Source organism: Zingiber officinale, chromosome 4A (assembly GCF_018446385.1).
Source record: "Zingiber officinale cultivar Zhangliang chromosome 4A, Zo_v1.1, whole genome shotgun sequence".
Lineage (NCBI taxonomy): Eukaryota > Viridiplantae > Streptophyta > Magnoliopsida > Zingiberales > Zingiberaceae > Zingiber > Zingiber officinale.
In genome coordinates, this window is record NC_055992.1 from 72,420,277 (window position 1) to 72,432,046 (window position 11,770).

Sequence of the window (11,770 nt, forward strand, 5' to 3'; positions counted from 1 at the left end):
ATGTTTAGATTATTGATAATTTAAAATTTATGAAAAAATATTTAAATATTTAATAATATACTATCTTTTGATGGGCCTACGATATATACTAAAATAAATAATAAGCTTATTATATATCTAATTAATATAATTAAAGGTGTTAAATTTTTTATTTCAACATTAAATTTACATTTGTTATTATTAGGTTAATAAGTTTATTATCTACGTTACCTTAATATAATTAAAGGATTTATGTTTTTTATTTAAACATTAAATTTACATTTGTTATTATCTGGGTTTAAAGGGGTTAGGTTAATAAGTTTATTATCTACGTTACCTTAATATAATTGTCACGCCCGGAGAGTAAGGTTGTCCGACGAAAATCGGACAGCACCTCCTCTGTAGCAGTGACAAATGGAACCGGTATACATCACCAACAGATAATACATATGCAAATTAAATCACAACCACACAGATAATATGCAACCCACACGGCTGTAAAATCAAACACAGCGGAAAATAAGAATAACAAGTATAAGGTAACGAAAACTCACCGCTGGCCGACCCGGCTTGACTCCTCGACAAACAACCAAATACAAAATAACAAGTCCATAGTCCAATTATTACAATGCTAAAATCAAAGGTTTAACTCACAATAAAATGAAAACCAAAATCATAGTAACGTCCTCGAATGTGACGTGGAACTGGCGGACAGGATCTCCAGGCGACTCCATAAACCCTTTACCTGCTACCTAGTGAAATTACCAATATACGGGGTGGTGAGTATAAAGACTCAGCGGGTAATAGATAGATAGTGCATGAGTATAGTAAAGAACTAGAGATGCAAAGGTATACAGTCTCGTATGGAAATAGCAGATACTACAGTGATATCATAATAAGTGTCCATACCTGAAACCATATCCTAGGCTAGTAAGGGAAGGTTGATGTAGCAAAGTCCTGCTACAGTACTGCTCATAACTACATGGTATCATGTGAGGTATATACAGGTCAATAGTAAGTAAGCCAGTGTCTAAACACATATCACAGGTATAAATCTCAACCTATGTAAGCATAACAGCATAAATGAACAACAACAGCATAATCTAGCAACAACAGCATAGGTAAGCAACAATAGCATAAGTAAACAACCAGCAAATATAATAACAACAACATATGTACGGATGGTCACCCTGCCCACCTCTCTGCACCACGACCCCTGTATGGTCGAGAGGTCGGATCGATGACAACTGTACGACACTCCAGCCGCCACTACTCTGGAGTGACCGAGTGGACAGTTGCATAGTAGCTAAATAGCTACGTCTGCGACGGGGGTCCCTGCTGCCCGCGACTCTAGCCGCCACTGCCCATGAGTGGCCGAGTGTGGCACGACAGGACAAGCGGCACGCTCCAGCCGCCACTACCCATGAGTGGCCAAGCGTGCGGCCCTGGCCAATGACCCTCTCAACCACAAGGGAGACATGGTCGCCGGCATGCATGCAATGACATGATGCGAATAATGCAGCAGTCATCATATATATATAAAACGAAAATAGGTATGCTACATGAAGCCAGCATGCTCAGCAAGGTGTGTAAATAAACAACAATCAAAGCAGGTAAACATGGTATCAGGTGTCCATATATCCAATACCTACTATCTAATGTCTGGTATCTGGTATCCAATACCTAGTACTATAGTATCTGCTAAATATCATGAATAGCAACGAGAGACTGTATAGATACAGAAACGAGTAGCTCAAAGATCGAGTGGAAGTATCAAACGCAGGAAGAATAAGAGTGGAGTCAAGATAGATACAGCAACTATCTGAACATAAAGCTCATGCACTAGGATCAAAATACTAAAGAGGTAAAGCAATAAGTACCCGCCTGTAAATGTAGGCTGAATCCGACATCAATCTCATCACGACAACCGCCTTGATCAAAGTCCTACGTCAACGTATCCATATAAACCATCTACCGATTAACTAAACCAATATACAAGATAGGTAATTAATCCGAATTCATCCATTACCTGAATAAACTCAACCTAATCTACTAATCTCCATTACTGATCCAGACCAACCAACCAAAACTCCCCTACATTGTACTATCAAAATTGTGCTAGCAAATCATGCTTCCATACCTTAAACCCAACTATCACTGTTGCAGCTTATCTTATATCAAAACTTACCTCTGATGATTCCCTGCCCGAAGGTAAAATTGCCGGCACAAATCCTCTAGTGATACCTGCTGTCAAGAACGACCAATTGAGCTCCTACAGAGCCTACATCCATTGCCATCACACAATTCAACATAATACGAACCATGTCCAAAACCTAAAGCCATAGATCTACCATTAGAGCTGTAGAGTCCTTACCTTCTTATCTCCGGATGAAGCACAGTAGCTGGAAATTTGTGACCGAGGCTGCTACCAGGGATCACTGCCAGAACAATACTTAAATCAACATATGCTTGCAACCGGGCTTCACATCACAACCTCCCTAGCTAAAGGAAACCCTAATCTGAGACATTCTCACCTCACATACCTTGATGCCGGAACCCTCAGCGTCTCCGGTGCCCGCCTCTCCCATCCCGGCCGAGAATCCTTTGCGAGGAGCTGCGTTTCAACGAAGGATGCCACCGAGGAGATCTCCAATCAGGCGTGGGGGAGACCGTAGGCTGCTTCGGTATCCAGAGGTGTCGGCGGCTGCTCCTTTTCTCGGCGACGAAGACAAGATGAAGAGGCGATTACAATAAGAGGGACGGAGGAGAAGAGGAAGGGGATCGGGTGGAAAAGGGTTCAGCGGCGATGAGGAGGTTTAGGGGAAGTCGGGAGAGGGAGAGGGAGACTCTGCCGGTGCGGGGTGAGCGAGGCCGGCGATCTGCCGACGCCGTTGCAGCCTTCGGAGGGTGGCGCAGAGGAAGCGAAGGGGAGAAGTCGACGGTGAGGGAATGCTTTAGGGCATGGGTTAGGAATAGGGGAGGTTTATAAATTTAAACTTAGGTTTAGATAAATCAAAACCTAAGTTTATTCCTCAATCAACTCCCATCTTTGGGTATTCCAAAAAGGCTTTCACTAAACCCAATAATTGATCCCCTTAAAATACGTCATACAACCTCCGATTAAATCCCAGAAAATTCCCAAAAATTCCTTTAAAATCCAATAAGATTATTTGTCCAATAACATTATCATTTAAATATTATTTGGGTGCTGTATTTTACATTATCCCCCACTAATAAAAATTTGGTCCCTAAATTTACTGCTCAACTCAAAGATCATCATTCAAGGGTAACAACCAAATAACATACTCATATATCACTCCATCCGAGTATCAAGAATAAATCTCCATTCATAACAGATAACACTGTGGGTTATGAGCTCACTCTGCTTCCGCTACGTCCACACTTCTATCTAGTCAACGGTGGGTAAATCAACTACCTCTGAAACCCATTATATACACTATCAACAAATCCTCAAACATCTATCTAGGGCGCTCAAACTATCCATCTGTCCGAGGGTGGAAAGCTATATCACAATAAAGCTCAATACTCGTAGCCTACTGTAAACACTACTAGAACAACGATATGATTCACAAATCTCCATCTGGTACAATACTCCGAGATATACCCTAAAGTCTGGTGATCTCTCTACGGTATAACCCAACTAATCGATCTAACGAATCCATCCTACAAATCGATAGTTAGGGAGCAAATTCGCCAACCCAATAATGATTACCCCAAAGCATCATATCCTCACCCTGCCCTGAGTAATCACACAACAAAATCCATCATAACATGCTCCCAACTACACTCTAGTATCTGAATCAATGGTGACCATCCTTATCCTTCTAGTCTCTGGTGCTCAGCCTTCACTTGCTAACATACTAGACATCGAGCTACAAAATCCACGATGTTTTTTTCATGTCATTCAACCAATAGAAACGCTCTAGGTCCCTATACATCAGGTGTCACCCGGATGTATCACAAATCCATATCGAGGTGTTTTCCTACAAAAACTCCTCCCGGATAAGAAGTGACTCAGGATCACAGCTAACCTCCCACGGAAACAATGAATCCCGTAATAATGATGTCACCACATTTCCAACGTGAAAATAATGGCTACTAATTCTAAATCATGAGTCAGATAATTTTTCTCATGATCTTTCAACTATCGAGAAAAATGTAGTACTACTCGACCGTGCTGCTTCAGAACTGCACCTAACCCCTCGTATAGTACTTCTGTGTAGAGTATCAATCCGTCTACACAAGAAGGTGAAACTAAAACGGTGCAATTATCAGCTTTTCGTTTCAATTCATGAAACTGGTCTCAAAAGCATATATCTAGGAAAATTCCACACTCTTTCTAGATAGTCAAGTCAACGACATAACAACGCTAGAGAAACCCTAATCCAATCTCTGGTAACATCTAGCCAGACCCAAGGTAGCTGCGAGTCTCATGTACAGACTTCAACTACTACCCACCGGTAACAGCTTATATCTTCTGTGAATCCACAGTGTACCCCTACCGATAACCATGTACTCCAGAAATCTCACAGAAGACAATTAAAATACGCACTACTGAACTTCGCATATAGATGTTCCCGTCGAAACATATCTAAAACTATGCGAAGATAGTGTACGTGATCACCTCAGATCTTAAATAGATCATAATATCATTAATGAAGTCCATGAAAACTGCTCTAAACACCCTAGAAATGTTGAATACACCAGACACACTCAACCGTAAGATCACTGGAAACAGGTTTAAGATCTAATCACCAACCATAAATCACCAAATAATAAACTACCAAATCCAATATCCTCTAACAGATCATCAGAAAACAACCTATCAAAACATCAATCAAACCCGATAATTTTTTCCAAGGACCAATTATCATCATGATATACTATCATAATGTAGAAATATATCCCCATCCTACCAAAAGTGTGTCACACTGAAATCCAAGGGTGTCCCTTGATTTCCTAATCGATGACCAACAACTCTCCAAATGGTAGAGATACAGTCAAACCCTGAGTATATAAAACTCTACTAATCTTATCCAAAGAGTACGTCTAATCTCATCCATTCAAACATACAAAATCCACCGTAAGGGAAGGATGATCCCAAAATCCAAATGGTCACTCAACCTCCTACCTACAAATTCTACCCATCAAGAGAGTATCTCCATAACTCTCATAATCATACCTGTAAAATGTCCTCCGATAACTGTTGACAAAAGGTCGAACACCCTCTGATCTTACATATAAACTTCAAGACCTTCAGTAAATGATTAGGTGATCAAGGTCTTGAGTTGTTTATCATTGAGGATATCTAACCCTATAACGGTTGTATCTCATAAGCGTTAAGCAATTAGCTCCACACTTTTACCACGTCAGTGGGGGTCATCTATCCAAATGTACCCTCAAGGTCATCCTACTAGGTACATACAGTCCATGGTCAAAGTCTCCATAGAATAGGATACATCGATCCTCTACAGACTAGGCAAGCCAGCAATGGTATGCAGCTAACTTGGTCAATTCTCCGTCTGTACAAATTCTGAACTCAAACGTAACTTTTAGGTTATCTAACCGAATACAACCAACCCAAAGGTCAGAATCTTCATGGAATAGAGTAAGTCGGTCTCCTACTGACTGAACTACTGACCGAACTAAGAACATAAGAATGGATCAGTCCTCTACTGACCAAGTCAACAACGGTAAATCAAACCTCTACTAACCAAACCAACAGAGTAAATCAACCCTACACTACCCAAGTCAAATAAGAGTAAATCGGTTCTCTACGAACCAAGGCAATACGAGTGAATTGGTTCTCCACGAACCGAAGCAATATGATATTTAGCAGATACTAACCACTACTAAACTAGTGATAACAGAAATTAATAACACTAGTGGTATGGTAAAAGAAGTCCTATGAGACTGTATTCCTTGATCTCTAGTAGGGTCAACCGTGATCAGTGATTGACCCAACACATTTGATGTATGCTACAAACAACTGGACATGTACTAACAAAAGCATACTAATACATAACATAACTAACATAACAACTATGCATGCACTAACAGTAATGTAAGATAACAATATGCAAACATACCTCCTATAGCTTGGAGAATCCTGTCGCTGCCTGGTCCCAAAACTCGAAAGGTCACATCGAGAAACCAAATCACAAAAAACCAAACAAAAATAGGCCTCGTAAAACCTGTAGCTCTGATACCAATAAATTGTCACGCCCCGAGAGCAAGGTTGTCCGATGAAAATCGGACAGCACCTCCTCTGTAGCAGTGACAAATGGAACCGGTATACATCACCAACAGATAATACATATGCAAATTAAATCACAACCACGCAGATAATATGCAGCCCACACGGCTGTAAAATCAAACACAGCAGAAAACAAGAATAACAAGTATAAAGTAACGAAAACTCACCGCGGGCCGGCCCGGCTTGACTCCTCGACAAATAACCAAATACAAAATAACAAGTCCACAGCCCAATTATTACAATGCTAAATTCAAAGGTTTAACTCACAATAAAATGAAAACCAAAATCATAGTAACGTCCTCGAATGTGATGTGGAACTGGCGAACAGGATCTCCAGGCGACTCCATAAACCCTTTACCTGCTACCTGGTGAAATTACCAATATACGGGGTGGTGAGTATAAAGACTCAGCGGGTAATAGATAGATAGTGCATGAGTATAGTAAAGAACTAGAGATGCAAAGGTATACAGTCTCGTATGGAAATAGCAGATACTACAGTAATATCATAATAAGTGTCCATACCTGAAACCACATCCTAGGCTAGTAAGGGAAGGTAGATGTAGCAAAGTCCTGCTACAGTACTGCTCATAACTACATGGTATCATGTGAGGTATATACAGGTCAATAGTAAGTAAGCCAGTGTCTAAACACATATCACAGGTATAAATCTCAACCTATGTAAGCATAACAGCAAAAATGAACAACAGCAGCATAATCTAGCAACAACAGCATAGGTAAGCAACAACAGCATAAGTAAACAACCAGCAAATATAATAACAACAGCGTATGTACGGATGGTCACCCCATCCACCTCTCTGCACCACGACCCCTGTATGGTCGAGAGGCCGGATCGATGACAACTGTACGACACTCCAACCACCACTACTCTCGAGTGACCGAGTGGACAGTTGCATAGTAGCTGAATAGCTACGTTTGCGACGGGGGTCCCTGCTGCCCGCGACTCCAGCCGCCACTAACCATGAGTGGCCGAGGGTGGCACGACAGGACAAGCGACACGCTCCAGCCGCCACTACCCATGAGTGGCCGAGCGTGCGACCCTGGCCAATGACCCTCTCAACCACAAGGGAGACATGGTCGTCGGCATGCATGCAATGACATGATGCGAATAATGCAGTAGTCATCATATATATATAAATAGAAAACAGGTATGCTACATGAAGCCAGCATGCTCAGGAAGGTGTGTAAATAAACAACAATCAAAGCAGGTAAACATGGTATCAGGTGTCCATATATCCAATACCTACTATCTAATGTCTGGTATCTGGTATCCAATACCTAGTACTATAGTATCTGCTAAATATCATGAATAGCAACGAGAGACTGTATAGATACAGAAACGAGTAGCTCAAAGATCGAGTGGAAGTATCAAACGCAGGAAGAATAAGAGTGGAGTCAAGATAGATACAGCAACTATCTGAACATAAAGCTCATGCACTAGGATCAAAATACTAAAGAGGTAAAGCAAGAAGTACCTGCCTGTAAATGTAGGCTGAATCCGACGTCAATCTCATCACGACAACCGCCTTGATCAAAGTCCTACGTCAACGTATCCATATAAACCATCTACCGATTAACTAAACCAATATACAAGATAGGTAATTAATCCGAATTCATCCATTACCCGAATAAACTCACCCTAATCTACTAATCTCCATTACTGATCCACACCAACCAACCAAAACTCCCCTACATTGTACTATCAAAATTGAGCTAGCAAATCATGCATTCATACCTTAAACCCATCTATCACTGTTGCAGCTTATCTTATATCAAAACTTACCTCTGATGATTCCATGCCCGAAGGTAAAATTGCTGGCACAGATCCTCTAGTGATACCTGCTGCCAAGAACAACCAATAGAGCTCCTACAGAGCCTACATCCATTGCCATCACACAATTCAACATAATACGAATCATGTCTAAAACCTAAATCCTCAAATCTACCATTAGAGCTGTAGAGTCCTTACCTTCTTATCTCCGGATGAAGCACAGTAGCTGGAAATTTGTGACCGAGGCTGCTACCAGGGATCACTGCCAGAACAATACTTAAATCAACATATGCTTGCAGCCGGGCTTCACATCACAACCTCCCTAGCTAAAGGAAACCCTAATCTGAGACATTCTCACCTCACATACCTTGATGCCGGAACCCTCAGCGTCTCCGGTGCCCGCCTCTCCCCTCCCGGCCGAGAATCCTTTGCGAGGAGCTGCGTTTCAACGAAGGATGCCACCGAGGAGATCTCCAATCAGGCGTGGGGGAGACCGGAGATTGCTTCGGTATCCAGAGGTGTCGGCGGCTGCTCCTTTTGTCGGCGACGAAGACAAGATGAAGTGGCGATCACAGCAAGAGGGACGGAGGAGAAGAGGAAGGGGATCGGGTGGAAAAGGGTTCAGCGGCGATGAGGAGGTTTAGGGGAAGTCGGGAGAGGGAGAGGGAGACTCTGCCAGTGCGGGGTGAGCGAGGCCGGCGATCTGCCGACGCCGTTGCAGCCTTCAAAGGGTGGCGCAGAGGAAGCGAAGGGGAGAAGTCGACGGTGAGGGAAGGATTTAGGGCACGAGTTAGGAATAGGGGAGGTTTATAAATTTAAACTTAGGTTTAGATAAATCAAAACCTAAGTTTATTCCTCAATCAACACCCATCTTTGGGTATTCCAAATAGGCTTTCACTAAACCCAATAATTGATCCCCTTAAAATACGTTATACGACCTCCGATTAAATCCCAGAAAATTCCCAAAAATTCCTTTAAAATCCAATAAGATTATTTGTCTAATAACCTTATCATTTAAATATTATTTGGGTGCTGTATTTTACAATAATTAAAGGTTTTAAGTTTTTTATTTTAACATTAATTTTACATTTGTTATTATTTGGGTTTAGATGGGTTAGGTTTGTTTTATTTCTTTCGTGCGAAAAAACAGAAGACGGCGAGCGGAGAGGGCGATGGAGGCAACGATGATCTCGATAGTAAATCTCAGGTACTTCTTTAGTTTTTCTCTTCTCTCCGTACAACCTATTGAGATTTCCTATCTTACTGCATCCGCCGGCGTCGCGCGATTGCTGCCGCTCGTGCGACCAAACTCGCACCCCCTGCTCCTGCCCTGCCGCTATGTCGCACGATGCTTTGGCCGCGACTCCTGCTGTGCACATGGCCATGGGAGCTGCTTTTCCAAGATCACAGCGCGACATGAGTTGGCAGTAGACTCATGGGCGGAGCTTAGCCAAGCCCAGTGTGGGCAACTGGCCATACCGGTCCCATAAAAAATAACAGCCTAGCAAGATATTGACCTTTATTAACAGTGCATCCCACATAGAATAGGAGATAGGGAATAGAAGAATGAGTTGGAGACTGATCTTGCGGTTGTAGTATTTTGCTAGCTATTATTTTTATGATGAAGACAAGCTTTGAAATAAAAATTCTTTGTAATAACTTTCTTTTGCCAACTGCTATTATTTTTATTTAATCAAGTCATTCAAATTATTTCAATACAACTTACAATTTTATTTTTTTTCAAACTGTTGCTAATTCGAGATAGATTGTTTGATGTCAATTTAGTTAACTGGTTTGATGATAAGTAATAACATCGGATGTTTTCTTGTATGTGCTTTTTTAATCTATTTCTATTCTCTTTTCTACTTCTAACTATTTTACAATTGTATCTATTTAGCTTTTATATCAGTTGTATCAGAAAAATGTAGGAAAGTTGGCACAATTTATAAGCGTTGATATCATGAAGTGTTGATTAGAAGAAATACTATGAAGCTATTAGCTATACCTCATGTTTTCACGTCGTCGACAAGAAGAACTACAATGTGCATTTTTTTTAACATACTTCTCATGATTTCTAGAATTTACAAGAAGTATATTCATCTTTAACTATTCTGCAAATGAATTTTTGTTTACAAGAAAAATAAAAGCTAAATTGATATTATTATTATGTCTTATTATCCACTTGAATTTTTATTTGTTGCACTCATTTTTGTCTCTTGCACTCTAGATTTAAAATTGTGAACACAAGTCAAGCCTTTCCTAACTCTGATTCCTGGATCTGTCCCTGAGTAAATCAATTTACATGGTATATCTCTTATTGCTTTTGATTTGATTAATTAGTTTGACTGGATGTGAGGAAGAGAAAAGAAATTTAGTTCCCCATCCTATTGCAATTAAGATGTTCGATAAAAGGTCAATATGATTAATTTTGAGAACTCGACAATTTTAAGATTACTTCTAACTATATACCAAACAAAGCAAGCATACTTTTAAGAGATAATGAGAACTATTAAGTGAATCTACCTGATACGGACCCCAAATGTTAGCATGCAATAGTTGAAGGTAAATAGTAGTTTTAGTATTTCTCTTAGGATTGGAAAGCTTGTGTTGTTTTACTATAGGAAAAACTTCACAGACACAAGAAGTTGGAAAAGAAATAGATCTAGTGATGATTTTTTGCATTGCAATTGAAGGTGGGTGGTCAATCCTTTGATGTCATGATGCACTTTTAATTTTTTACAATTTCATTTGTAGGCATTGAATACTGACAGTTCTGAAGTTAGAGCTTTATCACATTGGAGAGAACTTCTAAAAAAGGTATTGTTCTTTCATTAGTCAAATTTAATTGTACTTGTAAGTGCTATTTGTATAGTAAATATTTAGTTGTGATCTAAGAAGTAACTTTTATTCGGTCATATAATGATTCAATTGTCATAAATGTATAAATTTGACAAACTTTTTTTTTATAAATGATTTTTTTTATCAGTAAATTGTTCCTCGATGAACATCGGCGATATGGAAAAAACGTTGGATTGATTCAAAGAATAGGAATTCAGAAGAATATAGAAGAAAAGTTGATGAATTTTAAGAGTTAGCTTACAAAGACAAGACTGAAGATAGCAGAATTTATTGTCCATATTGTGATTGCAAGAATCGTTATTTTGTCTCTAAGTTAGATGCTAGGATGCATATTATTGTTAGAGGCTTTTATAACAAATATAGAGTTTGAGTTTACCATAGGGAAACTTACAGTTCTCAACAAACAACCTTGTCTTCTGGAGGTACAAGTGATATGAATACAAATGATAATATGTTTAGAATGGTTCAAGATGTTTTTGGTGCCAACAATAGCCATGATTTTGGATTAGAAGATGATTTAGTTGGGATGGATAAAAAACCAGGCGATATATGAAATTATTGCAAGAAGCTGAGTGTGAATTGTATGAAGGTTGTAAAAATTTCACAAAACTGGTATTCATTGTTCATCTCCTACAACTAAAAGTTCTAGGTAGTTGGCCTGATAATTCCTTCACTCTTTTACTTCAATTGTTGGTAAAAGTCTTTCCTCATGCAAAGTTACCTTCATCCTTTTATGAAGCCAAAAAAATAACTGAAGATCTTGGCTTCACATACCACACTTGGGATGTTTGCCCAAATGACTATATGATATTTCGTGGTGAAGATAGTAAACTTAAAGAATGTGAATTGTTAGTTAGAGCCCTAGA

At 39.9% G+C, this 11,770-nt stretch overlaps 2 long non-coding RNA genes across 2 annotated transcripts; both read right to left on the reverse strand.

Annotated features, from left to right (window-relative positions):
- Positions 1 to 2,218: 2,218 nt before the first annotated feature.
- LOC121973363 lies at positions 2,219 to 2,670 on the reverse strand. Its single transcript, XR_006109543.1, has 3 exons — positions 2,514 to 2,670; positions 2,354 to 2,417; positions 2,219 to 2,260 (listed from the first exon to the last, which is right to left on the reverse strand). It is a non-coding gene; the product is annotated as an uncharacterized LOC121973363 (long non-coding RNA).
- A 5,410-nt stretch (positions 2,671 to 8,080) lies between these two features.
- On the reverse strand, positions 8,081 to 8,553 carry LOC121973364. Its single transcript, XR_006109544.1, has 3 exons — positions 8,404 to 8,553; positions 8,244 to 8,307; positions 8,081 to 8,150 (listed from the first exon to the last, which is right to left on the reverse strand). It is a non-coding gene; the product is annotated as an uncharacterized LOC121973364 (long non-coding RNA).
- Positions 8,554 to 11,770: the final 3,217 nt, after the last annotated feature.